This window comes from Pongo pygmaeus, chromosome 6, assembly GCF_028885625.2.
Source record: "Pongo pygmaeus isolate AG05252 chromosome 6, NHGRI_mPonPyg2-v2.0_pri, whole genome shotgun sequence".
NCBI classification, from domain to species: Eukaryota; Metazoa; Chordata; class Mammalia; order Primates; family Hominidae; genus Pongo; species Pongo pygmaeus.
Window position 1 is genome coordinate 156070431 of NC_072379.2, and position 20855 is coordinate 156091285.

The 20855-nt window shown below is 39.1% G+C and overlaps 1 protein-coding gene and 1 non-coding gene across 10 annotated transcripts in view; one reads left to right on the forward strand and one right to left on the reverse strand.

Moving 5' to 3' along the window:
* Positions 1-20855, reverse strand: part of LMBR1 (limb development membrane protein 1) — a 208915-nt gene that overhangs the window by 178751 nt on the left and 9309 nt on the right. The gene's annotated exons all lie outside the window — the stretch shown is intronic.
* On the forward strand, positions 11071-11211 carry LOC129041897 (U4 spliceosomal RNA). The gene has a single exon (XR_008504005.1). It is a non-coding gene; the product is annotated as a U4 spliceosomal RNA (small nuclear RNA).

A 20855-nucleotide genomic window follows, 5' to 3' on the forward strand; every position in this document is an offset into this window, starting at 1 on the left:
AGGCGCATGGTGCAAGCTGTCAGTGGATCTACCATTCTGGGGTCTGGAGGACAGTGGCCCTCTTCTCAGAGCTCCACTAGGTGGTGTCCCAGTAGTAACTCTGTGTGGTGGCTCCAACCCCACATTTCCCTTCTGCACTGCCCTAGCGGAGGTTCTCCATGAGGGCCCAGACCCTGAAGCAAACTTCTGCCTGGGCATCCATGCATTTCCATACATACATCCTCTGAAATCTAGGTGGAAATTCCTAAACCTCAATTCTTGACTTCTGTGCACTCGCAGGCTAAACACCATGTTGAAGCTGCCAAGGCATGGGGCTTGAACCTTCTGAAGCAACAGACCCAGCTGTTGTTTGGCCCCTTTTAGTCACAGCTGGAGCAGCTGGGACTCAAGGCACCAAGTCTTGAGGCTGCACAGAGCAGGGGGGCCCTGAGCCCTGCCTATGAAACCATTTTTTCATCTTAAACCTCCCAGCCTATAATGGGAGGGGCTGCCACAAAGGTCTCTGACATGCCCTGGAGACATTTTCCTCCTTGTCTTGGAGATTATCATTCAGCTCCTCATTACTTATGCAAATTTCTGCAGCCAGCTTGAATTTCTCCTCAGAAAATGGGGTTTTCTTTTCTATCGCATTGTCAGGCTGCAAATTTTCCAAACTTCTATGCTCTGTTTTCCTTTTACAACTGAATGCCTTTAACAGCACCCAAGTTACCTCTGGAATGCTTTGCTGCTTAGAAATTTCTTCCACCAGATACCCTAAATCATCTCTCTCAAGTTCAAAGTTCAACAAATCTCTAGGGTGGGGCAAAATGCCACCACTCTCTTTTCTAAAACATAACAAGAGTCACCTCTGCTCCACTTCCCAACAAGTTTCTCCTCTCCATCTGAGACCACCTCTGCCTGTATTCCATTGTCCATATCATTATCCGCATTTTTGTCAAAGCCACTCAACAAGTCTCTAGAGAGATCCAAACTTTTCCACATTTTCCTGTCTTCTTCTGAGCTCTCCAAACTGTTCCAACCGCTCTCTGTTCCCCAGTTCCAAAGTCACTTCCACATTTTTGGGTATCTTCAGCAGCGTCTCATTCTCCTGGTATGAATTTACTGTATTAGCCTGTTTTCACGCTGCTGATAAAGACATACCAGAAACTGGGCAATTTACAAAAGAAAGAGTTTTAATGGACTTACAGTTCCACATGGCTGGAGAGGCCTCACAATCATGGTGGACAGCAAGAAAGAGCAAGTCACATCTTACAGCAGGCAAAGAGAGAAGTTTGTGCAGGAGAATTCTTTATAAAACCATCAGATCTCATGAGACTTATTCGCTATCACAAGAACAGCAGGGGAAAGACCCATCTCCATGATTCAATTACCTCCCAGTGGGTCCCTCCCACGACACATGAGAATTGTAGGAGCTACAATTCAAGATGAGATTTGGTGGGGGACACAGCCAAACGATATCGTGGATCATACACCTAAATGTAAAATATAAAACTATAAATCCTCTAGAAAATAACATAGAAAAAAAAAACTAAGTGAACTTGAGTTTGGCAATGACTATTTAGATACAATATGAAAAGCATGATCCATGAAAGAAAAAGTGATAAACTGGACTTCATTATAATTTAAAACTTTGCTCTGCAAAAGACAGTTAAGGGAATGAAAGGACAAGCCACAGACTAGTGGGAAATTTCTGTAAAAAGTGTATCTGATATAAGACTTGCATCCAAAACACAAAGAACTCTCCCTACCTAATGTGGATGGGCCTTGTCCAATCAGTGGAAGGCCTGAATAAAGCAAAAAGACTTAGTAATAGTGAATTCCTTCTGTCTGACAGCCTTCAAGCTGAGACATCAGTTTTTTCCTGCCTTTGGACTCATATTGAAACATCAGCTCTTCTGGGGCCTTGAGACTGTTGGACTAGGAATGAAACTACACTATCAGCAGTTCTGGGTCTCCAGCTTGCCCACTGCAGACCATGGGACTTGTCAGTCTCCATAATCATGTAGCCAATCACTTATAATAAATCTTTCTGTATGTATGTACACATCCCATTGGCTCAATTTCTGCTAAGAACCCTAACTGCATTGGTCAGGGTTCTCTAGAGGAACAGAACTAAGAGAAGATATACATATGTATAGATAGATACATATAGATATATATATAAAGGGGAGTTTATTAAGTATTAACTCACATAATCACAAGGTCCCACAATAGGCCGTCTGAAAGCTGAGGAGCAAGGAGAGCCAGTCTGAGTTCCAAAAATGAAGAACTTGGAGTATGATGTCCAAGGGTAGGAAGCATCCAGTGTGAGAGAAAGATGTAAGCTGGGAGGCTAGGCCAGTCTAGTCTTTTTACATGTTTTTTTTCTGCCTGCTTTATATTCTAGCCATGATGGCAGCTGATTAGATGGTGCCCACCCAGATTAAGTGTGGGTCTGCCTTCCCAGCCCACTGACTCAAATGTTAATCTCCTTTGGCAACGCCCTCACAGACACACCCAGGATCAATACTTTGCATCCTTCAATCCAATCAAGTTGACACTCTATATTCCATCACGCTAATACACCCGGCAAGGTAAAATTTGCTTATGTTCGATTTAGTAAATACTTCCAAACAGTTTTCTTAGGGGCTGTACAAATTCATACTCATACCAGCAATGTATGAGAGTTCTGGTTGCTTCCCATCCTTACCAGAACTTGGCATTTTCTTTTTTAAAATATTTTATTTTAGCCATTCTCTGACTTAATTTTTCTCTTTCTAAAATAAATACATTAAATATATTTACCATTGCATTAGGCTATATAAAGGATTAATAAGGCAGGAGCTTTTTAATTTTAGTATGAAGCAAAAGTATTAATAAGTGTTATTAATAGCTAGAGAAGACCAGGCGTGGTGGCTCACGCCTGTAATCCCAGCACTTTGGGAGGCCAAGGTGGGTGGATCACTTGAGGACAGAAGTTCAAGACCAGCCTGGCCAACATGGTGAAACCTCATCTCTACTAAAAATACAAAAAAAAAATTAGCCAGCTGTGGTGGCACACACCTGCAATCCTAGCTACTCGGGAGGCTGAGGCATGAGAATCGCTTGAACCCGGGAAGTGGAGGTTGCAGTGAGCTGAGATCACGCCACTGCACTCCAGCCTGGGTGAAAGCGAGACTCTGTCTCACAAAAAAAAAAAAAAAAATAGCTAGTGAAAAGAAAATCAAAATCATTTACAAAGCTCTTCTAACCAAGTGCCTCCAAAAAAGGTTGGTTTCATAATCTTAACTCTTGTTCATAAACATAATTAGAACCAGTTGTAATAATCTGTATTGGTTTTGTCAAATCACTGCCCTTTAAGTTAACAGCAGCCTATATGATAATTGTAAGTTAGTGAAAAAATGTCTTATCACCTTATTCAAATTTCTTTCTATATTAATATGTTTCAAACAATAAACCTATGATGATATATTTTTAAATTCATTCACACTGCATGCCTTGGAGGGTGAAGATATGGTCCATAGGAGGTTATGAATGAAGACTCAATAAATGTTAAATAAGGCAATGAAAAGAGGTTTTTATGAGAAAATAACATTTTCATATACCTCTATATACTTGGAATAAAACCAAATAGAAATCCTAACTCCTGATTTGTGCTCTAGAAATGAAAGAATACTTCCTAATTTTCTAAACACTAGCAATAAGCAATCTGAAAATAAAATTTAAAAAGCAATTCCAGGGCCGGGCACAGTGGCTCACGCCTGTAATCCCAGCACTTTGGGAGGCTGGCATGGGTGGACCACAAGGTCAAGAGTTCGAGACCAGCCAGACCAACATGGTGAAACCCCATCTCTACTAAAAATACAAAAATTAGCCAGGCGTGGTGGTGGGTGCTTGTAATCCCAGGTATTCAGGAGGCTGAGGCAGGAGAACTGCTAGAACCTAGGAAGCAGAGGTTGCAGTGAGCTGAGGTCGTGCCATTGCACTTCAGCCTGGGTGACAGGCCGAGACTCCGTCTCAAAAAAAAAAAAACAAAAAGAAAGCAATTCCCTTTCAGCCAGGCGCAATGGCTCATGCTGTAAAACCAGAACTTTGGGAGGTCAAAGCAGGAGGATCGCTTGAGCGCAGGAGTTCAAGACCAGACTGGGCAACATAGAGAGACGCCAGCTCTACAAAAAATATAAAAATTAGCTGGGCGTGATGTTGCACGCCTGTAGTCTCAGCTACTAGGGAAACTGAGGTAGGAAGTTCACTTGAGCCTAGGGATTTCAGGCTGCAGTGAGCCATGATCATGCCACTGCACTCCAGGCACAGTGACAAAGTGAGACCTTATCTCAAAAAGAAAAAAAAAATTCAATTTCAAATAGCATCAAGAAGAATAAAATACTTAGGAATAAATTTAACAAAAGAGGAGTCAAACTTGTATTCTGGAAGCCACAAAATATTATTGAAAGACATTAAAGAATTTCTGAATATAGAAAGACATCACATGTTCATGGATTGGAGAATTTAATATTGATGGCATAACACTTCCCAAATTGATCTACATATTCAATATAATTGCTATCAAAATTCTAGTTCCTACTTTCTTACAGAAATTGACAGGCTTATCCTAAATTCACATGAAAATTGAACAAATCCAGAAAAATCAGACAACTGTGGAAAAAAAGAGCAAAGTTGGAGGACTCACACTTCCCCAATTTTAAACTTACTACAAAGCTGCACTTGTCAAGACAGTGTAGTACTAGTATAAAAATAGACATAGAGACCAAAAGAACAGAACTAAGAGTCTAAAAACAAACCCTTACATTTATGGTCAATTGATTTTCAACAAGAGTATCAAAATAATTCAGTTGGGGGTATGGGGGAGATAGCCTTTTTAACAAATGGTGCTGGAACAACTGGATATCCATATGCAAAAGAATGGAGATGGGACCCCTTCTTACATTATACACAATAATTAACTGAAAATGGAACATAGATCTAAATGTAAGAGCTAAACCTATAGAATTATTGGAAGAAGGTATAGAAGTAAATCTACATGACCTTAGGTTGGCAAGGTCTTCTTGCATATGACATTAAAATCTCAAAAGACAAAAAAAAAAAAATAGAGAAACTGAATGTCAACAAAATTTAAAACTTTTGTCCTACAATCAACAAAGTAAAAAGATGACCCATAGAATAGAAAATATTTGGAAGTCATATGTCTGATAGGGGTCTTATGTCTAGATTATGTCAACCTAAAATAATGACAAATAAACTCTCCAAAAGAAAATTTTATTTGGGAGTGACAGGCGACTGCAATCCAGGATATGTTTGCTATAACAGATCAAAGGCATATCCAGATAGGATGAAGTAAGGTGAAACTATTAAACGCAAAGAGGAGAGGTCCATGTAAGCTATTTTGAAACAAAAATCATTAGTTACAGGGGCCAGTTGTAGATGCTGGTGCTAATTCATTGGTGAAGACAGCCATTGCTATGCAAATGTTCATCTTGTGAGAGTGGCTTATCTGGAATGCTGCAATCCATGAGGAATTTCTTGCAATAAACCCTGTTACAGATGTGTGCAGAATATGCAGGATGACTAAGACATGTAGGACATACAGGAATTTCTTATGAGTTTTTTCTGGGGTTTTTTTTTTTTTTTTTTTTTTAGTGAGACATAGTCTTGCTCCATCACACAGGCTAGAGTGCAGTGGCGCAAACTTGGCTCACTGCAACCTCTGCCTCCCAAGTTCAAGAGATTCTCCTGCCTCAGCCTCCTGAGTAGCTGAGATTATGGGTGCCCACCACTGCACCCAGCTAAATTTTGTATTTTTAGTAGAGACGAGATTTCACCATCTTGGCCAGGCTGGTCTGGAACTCCTGACCTCGTGATCCACCCGCCTTGGCCTCCCAAAGTGCTGGGATTACAGGCATGAGCCACTGCGCCCGGCCTCTTATGAGTTTTTAGAAGATCCTTGTGATAGTTCTTATCTCAGACATATAAGCATGAGACCTTCTTCATGACCTCCTGGTTCCACTTTGTTTGGGTCGGACGTAAGTGACTCCATCACGGCATTGGTGACTTTCACAAATTATATAAAGAATTCTTACAACTCAATAATAAAAAGAAAAATAACCCAAAAATAATTGACAAAGAAGTAGAAGAGATATTTCTCCAAAGAAAATACACAAATAAATAGCCAATAAGCACATGAAAAGATGCTCAACATCATTAGTCATCAGTAAAATGCAAATCAAAATGACAATGAAATACCACTTCATACCCACTAGAATGGCTATAATCAAAAATCATAACAAGTGATGATAATGATGTAAAGAAATTAGAATTCTCAAACATTGGTGGTAGAAATGTGAAATGATGTAGCAACTTTGGAAAACAGGTTGGCAGTTCCTCAAAATATTAAATATAAAGTTACATTATGACCCAGCATGTCCACCCCTAGGTATATGCTCAAAAGAAATGAAAACATGTCCACCCAAAAACTACACAAATGTTCACAGCAGCATTTTCATAAAAGCCAAAAGTGGAAACAACCCAAAGGTCCATCACCTGATGAATAAACAATATGTGACATATCCAAGTAATGGAATATTATTGGACCATAAAAAGACAAGGAAGTACTGATACATGCTACAACATGGCTAAACTTTGAAAATATCATGCTTAAATGAAAGCAACTAGATATAAAATAGTACATATTACATGAATCAATTTACATAAGAAATATCCAGAATAGATAAATCTATACAGGCAAATCTAGGCAAAGTAGATCAATGGTGGCCTAGGACTAGAGGAAGGAGTATGTGGGTGCAAACAGGGAATGACTGCTACTGAACATAGGGTTTGTCTCTGAGATAATGAAAATGTTCTATGATTAAACAGTGGTGATGGTTGTCCAACTCTGTGGATATGCTAAAAACTACTGAATTGGGTAAATTATATGGTATGTGAATTAAATCAATAAAACTGTTTCAAAAAAAAAAAAAAATAGTTGAGGCTGGGTGCCATGGCTCATGCCTGTAATCCCAGGACTTTTAGAGGCTAAGGATGGTGGAAAGAAATTTTTTTTAATAAAAATAAAAGTTTTAAAAATGAACCAAGAACTGTGATTAATGCAATTCTGTGCACCTTAAGTCCAAATGAAAAACGGAAAAAAGACGAGAAATAAAGTGCCAACTAAAGAATTATGAGATCTATAGATTTATAAATTTGAAAAGGAGACTTTTTTTTTTTTTTTTTGAGACAATGTCTCACTCTGTCGCCCAGGCTGGAGTGCAGTGGTGCAATCTCGGCTCACTGAAACCTCCACCTCCCGGATTCAAGCGATTCTCCTGCCTTAGCTTCCCAAGTAGCTGGTATTACAGGCATACACCCCCACGCCTGGCTAAGGAAAGGAAACCTTCTAAAGACTTGCAGTGGCAGGCCAGGCACAGTGGCTCACAGTGTTATCCCAGCATTTTGGGAGGCCGAGGCGGGCAGATCACAAGGTCAGGAGTTCAAGACCAGACTGACCAACGTGGTGAAACCTTGTGTCTCCTAAAAATACGAAAATTAGTGAGGTGTGATGGCACGCGCCTATAATCCGAGGCTGAGGCAGGAGAATTGCTTGAACCTTGGAGGCGGAGGTTGCAGTGAGCCTAGATGGTGCCACTGCACTCCAGCTTGGGCAACAGAGCAAGATGCCATCTCAAAAAAAAAAAAAGGCTTGCAGTGGCTAGGTGAGGTGGCTCACATTTGTAATCCCAACACTTTGGGAAGCCAACGTGGGCAGATAGCTTGAGCCCAGGAGTTCAAGACCAGCCTGGGCAACATGGTGAAACCCCATCTCTACAAAAAATATAAAAATTAGCCAGGCGTGGTAGTGCAAGCCTGTAGTCTCAGCTACTTGAGAGGCTGAGGTGGGAAGATCACCTGAGCCCGGTAGGTCAAGGCTGCAGTGAGCCTTGATCGCACCACTGCACTCTAGCCTGGGTAACAAAGTGAGACCGTCTCGAAAAACAATAAAAAGTAAAAACTGGCATTGCACAATATAAAGATAAATGTTAAAAATCATGCTATTAATAGATATTAACAGTGTAAAATCAGAACATATTTTCTCTATGTGGTGTTCTTTCTAAAAATTATTTTACTAAGTGTTAAAACATTTCTAAGGGCTTTCAAAGATAAATTCTGAACATCAGACTCTCATGTCTATTTTTCCCATCATGCCTTAAGTTTCTTAAATTATCTTACTACCAAGGTGTTCAGGAAATTAACCTGTACTATTATATTTGGATATAATATTCAAAACCCTAAGATCATCAAGAATTAATATCTACAAATATCTACTACAGACATGTGAAGAAGGAAAAAAAAGCTTAAGGCTCTCAGAGACCTTATATTCTGTCTTATTGCATAACTTTTGCTTGGAAACAAAAGGAAGACTACACCAGAAATCATGCTGCAAGACCAGAACATCCTTTGGATGTCTAACCTCTCAGGTGATATACTTTCAACTGTAATTTAAGAAGGAAAGAATATAAAATACCTACAAAAGTTACCCAAAGGAAAAAAGAGAAAATAATCAAAGCCTACCAATATAAAAAATCAGCAAAACCCAAAGGTAGACAGCAAGAAAGGGTAAGACAACCAAAAAAACTATAAGACTAACAAAAAACAACAAAATGGCAATAGTAAAATTCTTCCCTATCAATAATCACTTTAAATGTAAACAGATTAAACTGTAGTAAAAGCCTGAATAGATTTAAAAGCAAAAAAGATCCAACTATATGCTATTACAAGAAACTCTCTTCAGATTTAAGGACACACATAGGCTGAAAGTAAAGAGATAATTAAATATTCCATGCAAATAGTAACCAAGAGAGAGCAGAGGTAGCTATACTTACACTGGGAAAAACTGTCACATGAAACATAAGACATTCATCATTTCTCATTATAAAAAAGGACAAGTTTTTGTTTACAAAGGACAGAAATAAAAGAAAAAAACAAAATTTAAATAAAAGACATTTGACAATGATAAAAGGATCAATCCACCAGGGAGATATGACAATTATAAGTATACATGCACCCAACATCAGAGTACATAAATATATAAAGCAAACACTGACAGAACTAAAGGGAGAAATAAATAGTAGAATAATGATTGGAGACTTCAATACCCCATTTTCAATACTGAACAAAACATCCAGACAGAAGATCAATAAGAAAACAGAAGACTTCAATAACACTGTAGACCAAATGAATCTAACGATATATACAGAACATTCTCCTCAACGGCAGCAAACTACACATTCTTCTCAAGCAAACAGGAATACTTCTCCAGGACAGAACACAGGATAGGTAACAAAACAAGCCTTAGCAAATTTAAGAAGGCTGAAATCATACCAAGTGTATTTTCTGACTATAAAAGAATGAAAACTAAGTAAACACCACATTCTGGAACACCCACTGGATTGAAAAAGAAAAAAAGGAAATTAGAAAATATCTCAAGATGCCAGGCGCGGTGGCTCACGCCTGTAATCCCAACACTTTGGGAGGCCAGGGCGGGTGGATCACGAGGTCAGGAGATCGAGACCATCCTAGCTAACAGGGTGAAACCCCATCTCTACTAAAAATACAAAAAATTAGCCAGGCGTGGCAGCAGGCGCCTGTAATCCCAGCTACTCGGGAGGCTGAGGCAGGAGAATGGTGTGAACCCAGGAGGCAGAGTTTGCAGTGAGCTGAGATCACGCCACAACCTGGGTGACAGAGCGAGACTCTGTCACAAAAAAAAAAAAAAAATCTCAAGACAAATAACAAAAACACAATATACCAAAACTTATGGGATGAAACTAAAGCAGCAGTAAGAAGGAAGCTCATAACAATAAATGCTGACATTAAAAAAGAAGAAAAATCTCAAATAACCTCACTTTACAGCTCAAGGAACTAGAAAACTAAGCCCAAAGTTGCCAGAAGGAAGAAGTAACAAAGATTAGAGCAGAAATAAATAAAATAAAAAATAGAAAAATAGGGAAAAAAACAACAAAACTAAGAGTTGGTTTTTTGAAAAGATTTAAAACTGATAAACCCTTAGCTAGACTAAGAAAAAAAGAGAAGACTCAAATAAGAAAGGAAAGAGACATTACAACTGATGCCTCCGAAATAAAAAAGATCATGAGACTACTAAAAACAGCCATATGCCAACAAACTGGATAATCTAGAAGAAATGAATAAATTCCTAGAAACGTAACACCCTACCAACAAGACTAAATCATGAAGAAATAGAAAGTCTGAACAAACCTATAAGAAGTATGCAGACTGAATCAGTAATCAAAAACCTCCCAAAAGAGAAAAGCCCAGGACCAGATGGTTTCATTGATGAATGCTACCAAACACTTAAGGAGCAATTAGCACCAATCTGTCTCAAACTCCTTCAAAAAACTGAAGTGGAGAGAACACTTTCAAACACATTTTACAAAGCCAGCATTTCCCTGATATCAAAGCCAGACAAAGAAGCCATAAGAAGAGAAAACAACAGGCCAATATCCCTGAAGAATATAGATACGAAAATCCTCAACAAAATAGTAGCTCACTGAATCCAACAGCACATTAAAAGGATCATAAACCATGACTAAGTGGGATTTATGCCTAGGATGCAAGAATGGTTCAATATATGAAAATCAATTACTGTGGTACACCACAATAATAAAATAAAACAATCATATGATCATCTCAATAGGCAGAAAAATCACCTGAAAAATTCAGCACCCTTTCATGGTAAAAACTGTCAACAAACTACAAACAAATGGAAATTATCTCAATGTAATAAAGGCCATATATGAAAAGCCCACAGCTATCCTACTTAATTGTGAAAAACTGAAAGCTTTCCCACTGAGATCAGGCACAAGGCAGAGAGGTCCACTCTTACTTACTTTTATTCAACATAGTACTAGAAGTCCTACCTAAAGCAATTAAGCAAGAAAAAGAAATAAAAGGCATTCAAATCGGAAAGGAAGAGGTAAAACTGTCCATTTGCATAAGACATAATCTTAGATATAAAAAACCATTTAACAGTTTTTTAAAACTGTTAGAACCAATAAATTTAGCTTTGAACATTGGCAATATCGTAGCCAGTCAGGTTTATCTGAGGTGTGATTACTGCTGATGGAAAACTTTTCCTGATACCCTGCCATGATGATTTGTAATACAGCGAGCACTGGCAATTTTTGACAGTCTCCATGGAGACTGAATTATAAAGAAAAAAGAAAAACTAATAAATTCAATAAAGTTGCAGGATAGAAAAATCAACATCCACTAATAAACTATCTAAAAAGGCAATTAGTAAAACAATCTCATTTACAATAGCACAAAAAAAGAATAAAATACCTAAGAATAGGCCAGGCATGGTAGCTCATGCCTGTAATCCCAGCACTTTGGGAGGCCCAAGCAGACGGATCACCTGAGGTCAGGAGTTCGAGACCACCCTGACCAACGTGGAGAAACCCCATCTCTACTAAAAATAAAAATTTAGCTGGGCGTGGTGGCGCATGCCTATAATCCCAGCTACTTGGGAGGCTGAGGCAGAAGAATCGCTTGAACCAGGGAGGCAGAGGCTGCAGAGAGCCGAGATCGCATCATTGGACTCTAGCCTGGGTAACAAAACTCCGTCTCAAAAAAAAAAAAACCTAAGAATAAACTTAACTAAGGAGGTGAAAGACCTGTATCCTGAAAACCATAAAACATCGATGAAAGAAATTAAAGAAAGCTACATTTGGAGGACAAACAGCAGATGGGAGGCAGGACTAGATTGCAGCTCCCACTCTGACAGACAGAGCAGTGTGTGGAGACTCACATCGTGAACCTTTGCTCCAGAACTACTGCAGGAATAAACCAGGAAAGCATAGAGAACCGAAAGACCCACTGAAAGAAGCAGATTGCTCCTGCAGGACCCAGGAGGCAGTCCAAATGCTGTGCGGTTATCCACGGCTGAGAGACCTGCAGACAGTTCACATCACAGGACTCTGTGCAGACAGCCCCAGTACCAGCCCTGCCTGGTAGACCTCCTGAGTGGCTACATCCAAAAGAGAGATAACAATCACTGTAGCTCGGCCCTCAGGAAGCCACATCCTTAGAAAAAGGAGGAGAGTACTACATCTGTGGAACACCCCGGGAGACAAAAGAATCTGTACAGCAGCCTTGAGCCCTAGACCTTCCCTCTGACATAGCCTACCCAAATGAAAAGGAACCAGAAAAACAATTCTGGTAATACAACAAAGAAAAAGTTTTTTAACACCTCCAAAAATATCACACTGGCTAACCAGCAATGGATCCAAACCAAGAAGAAATCCCTGATTTACCTGAAAAAGAATTCAGAAGATCAGTTATTAAGCTAATCAAGGAGGTACCAGAGAAAGGTGAAGTTCAATTTAAGACAAACAAAAAAAATGATACAAGAAATGAGCAAAGAAATCTTCAGTGAAACAGACAGCATAAATAAAAAACAATCAAAGCTTCAGGAAATAAAGGACACACTTAGAGAAATGCAAAATTTTCTGGAAAGTCTCAGCAATAGACTCAAACAAGCAGAAGCAAGAACTTCAGATCTCGAAGACAAGCTTTTTGAATTAACCCAAGCCAACAAAGACAAAGAAAAATGAAAACAAAGAAAAGAGTAAGAAAAAATGAACAACGCCTCCAAGAAGTTTGGGATTATGTTAAGTGACCAAATCTAAGAATAACTGCCATTCCTGAGGAAGGAGAGAAATCTAAAAGTTTGGAAAACATATTTGGAGGAATAACTGAGGAAAATTTCCAGGCCTTGCTAGAGACCTAGACGTCCAAATACAAGAAGCTCAAAGAACACTTGGGAAATTAATCGTAAAAAGATCATCTCCTAGGCACACTGTCATCAACTTATCAAAAGTCGAGATGAAGGAAAGAATGTTAAGAGCTGTGAGGCAAAAGCACCAGGTAACCTACAAAGAAAAACCAGAGTAACAGCAGATTTCTCAGCCGAAACCCTACAAGCTAGAAGTGACTGGGGCCCTATCTTCAGCCTCCTTATACAAAACAATTACCAGCCAAAAATTTTGTATCCAGTGAAACTATGCTTCATAAATGAAGGAAAGATACAGTCTTTTTCAGACAAACAAATGCTGAGAGAATTTGCCACTACCAAGCCAGAACTACCAGAACTGCTAAAAGTAGCTGTAAATCTTGAAACAAATCCTGGAAACACATTAAAACAGAACCTCTTTAAAGCATAATTCTCACAGGACATATAAAACAAAAATACAATTAAAAAAAAAAACAAGGTATATAGGCAACCAATAGCATGATGAATGGAATAGTATCTCAAATCTCAATACTAACATTGGATGTAATGGCCTAAATGCTCCACTTAAAAGATACAGAATTGCGGAATGGATAAGAATTCACCAACTATCTGCTGCTTTCAAGAGACTCACCTAACACATAAGGACTCACATAAACTTAAGGTAAAGGGGTGGAAAAAGACATTCCATGCAAATGGACACCAGAAGTGGGCAGTAGTAGCTATTCTTATATCAGACAAAACAGACTTCAAAGCAAGAGCAGTTAAAAAAGACAAAGAGGGACCTTATATAACGATAAAAGGCCTTGTCCAACAGGAAAGTATCACAATCATAAATATATATGCACCTAACACTGGAGCTCCCAAATTTACAAAACAATTACCACTAGACCTAAGAAATAAGACAGACAGCAACACAATAATAGTGGGGGATTTCAATACTCCACTGACAGCAATAAACAGGTCATCAAGACAGAAAGTCAACAAAGAAACAATGGATTTAAACTATACCCTGGAACAAATGGACTTAACAGGTATTTACAGAACATTCTACCCAACAACCACAGAATATATATTCTATTCATCAGAGCATGGAACTTTCTCCAAGACAGACCATATGATAGGACACAAAACAAGTCTTAATAAATTTAAGAAAATTGAAATTATACCAAGTACTCTCCCTGACCACAGTGGAATAAAACTAGAAATCAACTCCAAAAAGAACCTTCAAAACCAGACAAATACATGGAAATTAAATAACCTGCTCCTGAGTGATCACTGGGTCAACAATGAAATCAAGATGGAAATTTTAAAATTCTTCAAACCAAATGATAATAGTGACAGAACCTATCAAAACCTCTGGGATACAGCAAAGGTGGCGCTAAGAGGAAAGTTCATAGCCCTAAATGCTTACATCGAAAAGTCTGAAAGAGCACAAACAGACAATCTAAGGTCACACCTCAAGGAACTAGAAAAACAAGAACAAACCAAACCCAAACCCAGCAGAAGAAAGGAAATAGCCAAGATCAGAGCAGAACTAAATAAAATTGAAACAAAAAAAAAAAAACCAGAAGAAAAATGAAACAAAAAGCTGGTTCTTCAAAAAGATAAATAAAACTGATACACCATTAGCAAGATTAACCAAGAAAATAAGAGAGGATTCGAGGCTATTATGAACACCTTTAGACACATAAACTAGAAAACCTAGAAGAGATGAATAAATTCCTGGAAAGATACAATCCTCCTAGCTTAAATCAGGAAGAATTAGGTACCCCAAATAGACCAGTAACAAGCAGCAAGATTAAAATGGTAATTTTTAAAATTACCAACAAAAAAAAGTCCAGGACCTAATGGATTTATAGCTGAATTCTACCAGACAAAGAAGAATTGGTAACAATCCTATCGACACTATTCCACAAGATAAAGAGGGAATCCTCCCTAAATCATTCTATGAAGCCAGTATCATCCTAATACCAAACCAGGAAAGGACATGACCAATAAAGCAAACTACAGACCAATATCCTCGATGAAGACAGATGCTAAAATCCTTAACAAAATACTAGCTAACCGAATCCAAAAACATATCAAAAAGGTAACACCATGATCAAGTGGGTTTCATACCACAGATGCAGGGATGGTTTAACATACGCAAGTCAATAAATGTGATACACCACACAAACAGAATTAAAAACAAAAATCACATGATCATCTCAATAGACACAGAAAAAGCATTTAACAAAATCCAGCATCACTTTATAATTAAAACCCTTAGCAAAATCTACATACAAGGGACATATCTCAACGTAATAAAAGTCATCTATGACAAACCCACAGCCAATATAATACTGAATGGAGAGAAGTTGAAAGCATTCCCTCTGAGAACTAGAACAAGACAAGGATGCCCACTCTCACCACTTCTATTCGACATAGTACTGGAAGTCCTAGCCACAGCAATCAGACAAGAGAAAGAAATAAAGGGCATCCAAATTGGTAAAGAGGAAATTAAACTGTTGCTGTTTGCTGATGATATGATTGTATACCTAGAAAACGCTAAAGACTCCTCCAAGTAGCTCCTAAAACTGATAAATGAATTCAGCAGTTTCAGGATACAAAATTAATTACACAAATCAGTAGCTCTCCTATACATCAACAGCGACCAAGCTGAGAATCAAATCAAGAACTCAACCCCTTTTACAATAGCTGCAAAAAAACAAATAAATAAAACACTTAGGAATATACATAACCAAGAAGGTGAAAGGCCTCTACAAGCAAAACTACAAAATACTGCTGAAATCACAGATGACACAAACAAATAGAAACACATCCTATGCTCATGGATGGGTAGAATCAATATTGTGAAAATGACCATACTGCCCAAAGCAATCTACAAATTCAACACAATCCCCATCAAAATACCACCATCATTCTTCACAGAACCAGAAAAAACAATCCTAAAATTCATATGGAACCAAAAAAGAGCCCACGTAGCCAAAACAAGTCTAAGCAAAAAGAACAAATCTGGAGGTATCACATTACCTGATTTCAAACTATACTATAAGGCCATAGTCACCGAAACGGCATGGTACTGGTATAAAAATAGGCACACAGACCAATGGAACAGAATGGAGAGCCCAGAAATAAACCCAAATACAGCCAACTGATCTTTAACAAAGCAAACAAAAACATAAAGTGGGGAAACAACACCCTATTCAACAAATAGTGGTGAGATAACTGGTAAGCCACATGTAGGAGAATGAAACTGGATCCTCATCTCTCACCTTATATAAAAATCAACTCAAGATGGATCAAGGACTTAAATCTAAGACCTGAAACTACAAAAATTCTAGAAGATAATATCAGAAAAACCCTTCTAGACACTGGCTTAGGAAAAGATTTTGTAACTAAGAATCCAAAAGCAAATGCAATAAAAACAAAGATAAACAGCTGAGCCTTAATTAAACTAAAGGGCTTTTGCATGGCAAAAGGAACGGTCATCAAAGTAAACAGAAAACCCACAGAGTGGGAGAAAATCTTCACAATCTATACAATCTGACAAAGGACCGATATCCAGAATCCACAATGGACTCAAATTAGCAAGAGAAAAACAAGCAATCACATCAAAAAGTGGGCTAACGGGCCGGGCGCGGTGGCTCACACCTGTAATCCCAGCACTTTGGGAGGCCGAGGCGAGCAGATCCTGAGGTCAGGAGATCGAGACCATCCTGGCTAACATGGTGAAACCCCGTCTCTACTAAAAACACAAAAAATTAGCCAGGCGTGGTGGCGGGTGCCTGTAGTCCCAGCTACTTGGGAGGCTGAGGCAGGAGAATGGCGTGAACCCAAGAGGTGGAGCTTGCAGTGAGCCAAGATCGTGCCACTGCACTCCAGCCTGGGTGACAGAGACAGACTCTGTCTCAAAAAACAAAAAAAAAACAAAAACAAACAAACAAAAAAAAAAAAGTGGGCTAAGGACATAAACAATTCTCAAAAGAAGATATACAAATAGCCAACAAACCTATGAAAAAATGCTCAACATCACTAATGATCAGGGAAAAGCAAATCAAAACCACAATGTGATACCACCTTACTCCTGCAAGAATGGCCGTAATCACAAACAAAAAATAATAGATGTTGGTATGGATGCAGTGAAAAGGGAACACTTCTACACTGCTGATGGGAATGTAAACTGGTACAACCACTATGGAAAACAGTGTGGAGATTTGTTAAAGAACTAAAAGTAGAACTATCATTTGATCCAGCAATATCACTACTGGGTATCCACCCAGATGAAAAGAAGTCATTATACAAAAAAGATACTTGCACACACATGTTTATAGCAGCACAATGTGCAGTTGCAAAAATGTGGAACCAACACAAATGCCCATCAATGAACAAGTGGATATAGAAACTGTGGTATATGTTACTATGGAATACTACCCAGCCATAAAAAGGAATGAAATAATGGCATTTGCAACAACCTGGATGGGACTGGAGACTATTATTCTAAGTGAATTAACCTAGGAATGGAAAACCAAACATCGCGTGTTCTCACTCATAAGTGGAAACTAAGCTACGATGATGCAAAGGCATAAGAATGACACATGGACTTTGGGGACTCGGGGGGAAAGGGTGGGAAAGGGGTGAGGGATAAAAGACTACAAATTGGGTTCAGTATATACTGCTTGTGTGATGGGTGCACCAAAAGCTCACAAGTCACCACTGAAGAATTTAACTCATGTAACCAAATACCACCTGTTTCTCTAAAACCTATGGAAACAAAAAATTAAAAAAAAAAAAAAAAAAATTGAAGGCACAGACAAAGGGAAAGACACCCTATGTTCATGGATTGGAAGATTTAATATTGTCAAAATATCCATAATACCCAAGCAATTTACAGACTCAATGCAATCCCTATCAAAATCCCAATGGTATTTTTTTTTTCTGAGACGGAGTCTCACTCTGCCACCAAGGCTGGAGTGCAGTGACACAATCTCAGCTCACTGCAACCTCTGCCTCCCAGGTTCAAGTGATTCTCCTGCCTCAGCCTCCCAAGTAGCTGGGATTACAGGCATGCACCACCATGCCCGGCTAATTTTTGTATTTTTAGTAGAGACGAGGTTTCACCATGTTAGCCAGGCTGGTCTCGAACTCCTGACCTCAGGCAATCCACCTGCCTCGGCTTCCCAAAGTGCTGGGACTTCAGGCATGAGCCACCGCGCCCAGCCCCCAGTGGCATTTTTTTTTTAACAGAAATAGAAAAAATAATTCTAAAAGTCTTATGGAATGACAAAAGACTACAAATAGCCAAATTAATCTGGAGAAAGAACAAAGTTGGCGGCATCACACCTCCTGATTTCAAAATATATTATTACACAAAGCTAGTTATCAAAATAGTATGGTACTGACATAAAGACAGATATATAGAACAACGGAACAGAATAGAGAGCCCAGAAATAAATCCATTTATGTACAGTCACCTGATCTTACACAAGGCTGCAAATAATACACAATGGGGAAAGAAAAATGTCCTCAACAAATGGTGTTGGGAAAACTGGACATTCACATCCCAAAGAATGCAGCCTTCTCTTACACCATAAACAAAAATCAACTTACAAAGGATTAAAGACTTAAACGTAAAACATGAAACTATAAAACTCTCAGAGAAAAACACAGAGGGAAGCCTTCACAATACTGGCCTTGGCAATGATTTCACGGATATAACATCAATAGCACAGGCAATAAAAACAAAAATATGTAAGTGGGAATACATAAAACTAAAAAGTTTCTGTACAGCAAAGTAGACAATCAACATAATGATGGAAATGAGAGAAAAATCTACAAACTGTATATCTGAAAAGGGGTTAATATCCAAAATATGTAAGAAACTCCCACAGCACAAAAGTAAGAACAACTAGTAACTTGATTAAAAAACAGGCTAAGGACTTGAATAAAGCATTTCTCTAAAGACATACAAACAGCCAACATGTATATGAAAAAATGCTCAATGTCACCAATTATCAGGGCAATGTAAATCAAAACCACAATGAGATATCACCTCACACCTGTTAGGATGGCTATGATAAAAAAAAAAAAAGACGACGACAAGTGTTGACTAGGCTGAAGAGAAATCCGAACCCTTGCACACTGTTGGTGAGAATGCAAAATGATGCAGCTGCTATGGAAAATATGTGGGTTCCTGAAAAAATTAAAAACAGAACTACCATATGATTCAGCAATCTCCCTTCTGAGTATTTATCCTAAGGATCACCATCGCAATCTCAAAGAGATATTAGCACTCCTATATCCACTGAGGCAATATTCATAATAGCAAAGATGTGGAAACAACCTAAATGTCTATTAACGGATGGATAATGAAAACGTGGTATACAATGGAATACTATTCACCTTTAAAAATATTTGAAAAAAAGACACTCAGCTGGGCATGATGGCTCATGCCTATAATCCCAGCACTTTGGGAGGCCAAGGCAGGAGGATCACTTGAGCTCAGGAGTTTGAGACCAGCCTGGGCATCACAGTGAGACATCATCTCTACAAAAAATAAACAAAAAATTAGCCAGGCATGGCAGTGGGTGCCAGTAGTCCCAGATACTTAGGAGGCTGAGGTGAGAGGATCATTTGAGCCCAGGAGGTCAAGGCTGCAGTCACCACATTCCAGCCTGGGCAAAAGAGCGAGACTCCATCTCAAGAGGGAAAAAAAAGGAAATTCTGCAAAATGCAACAACATAGATGAATCTTGAAGACACTAACCTAAGTGAAAAAAAGAGAGTCACAGGAAGACAAATACTGCATGATCCCACTTATATAAGGTATCTAAAATGGTCAAATTCACAGACTCAAAGAGTGGAAATGGTGGTTCTCAGGGGCAGGGACAGGGAAGGAAATTGAGAGTTACTAATCAATGGGCATAAAGCTTCATTCAAGCAAGATGAGTAAGCTCTAGAAATCTGCTGTGCAACATTGTACCTATAGTCAACAATATAATTGCACACTTAAAAATTTAAGAGGGGCTGGGCGCAGTGGCTCACGCCTGTAATCCCAGTACTCTGAGAGGCCGAGGCAGGCAGATCACGAGGTCAGGAGTTCGAGACTAGCTGGCCAACATAGTGAAACCCCGTCTCTACTAAAAATACAAAAAATTAGCTGGACGTGGTGGCAGGCGCCTGTAATCCCAGCTACTCAGGAGGCTGAAGCAGGAGAATCACTTGAACCCAGGAGGTGAAGGTTGCAGTGAGCCAAGATCACGCTATTGCACTCTAGCCTGAACGACAGTACGAGACTCTGACTAAAAAAAAAAAAAAACAAAAAAACTGTTAAGAGGGTAGATCTCACATTAGCTATTCTTACTGCAATACAATCAAGTTTAAAAAAGGAGGACAGGGCCAGGCATGGTGGCTCACACCTGTAATCCCAGCACTTTGGGAAGCCAAGGCAGACAGATCACCTGAGGTCTGGAGTTCGAGACCACCCTGGCCAACAGGTGAAACCTGTCTCTACTAAAAATATAAAAATTAGCCAGGTGTGGTGGTGCACACCTGTAATCCCAGCTACTTGGGAAGCTGAGGCAGGAGAATTGCTTGAACTCGGGAGGTGGAGGCTGCAGTGAGCCAAGATCATGTCACTGCACTCCAGCCTGGGCGACAGAGCAAGACTCCATCTCAGAAAAAAAAAAGGAGGACAGGATAGGAAGACATGAAAAATTATCTCAAATGTAATTAGAATGTCCCAGTTTCCTTTAACCTCAAGTACACAACTAGGGAGTGGTAAGATATACAGGGACAGCAGTGAAAGTCAAAGCCTCCTGATGAAGGAGTAGGAATCTCCTATGGCTGCTATAACCAAATAACACAAACTTAGTGACTTAACACAAACTTATTGAGTTTCACTGGGCTAAAATCAAGGTGTGAGCAAGGTTGGTTCCTTCTGGAGACTCTAGGAAAGAATCCATTTCCTTGACGTTTCTAGCTTCTGGAGGCCGCCCACACTCCTTGGCTCATGGTCCCTCCTCCTTCCTCAAAGGGCATCACTCCAACTCTGC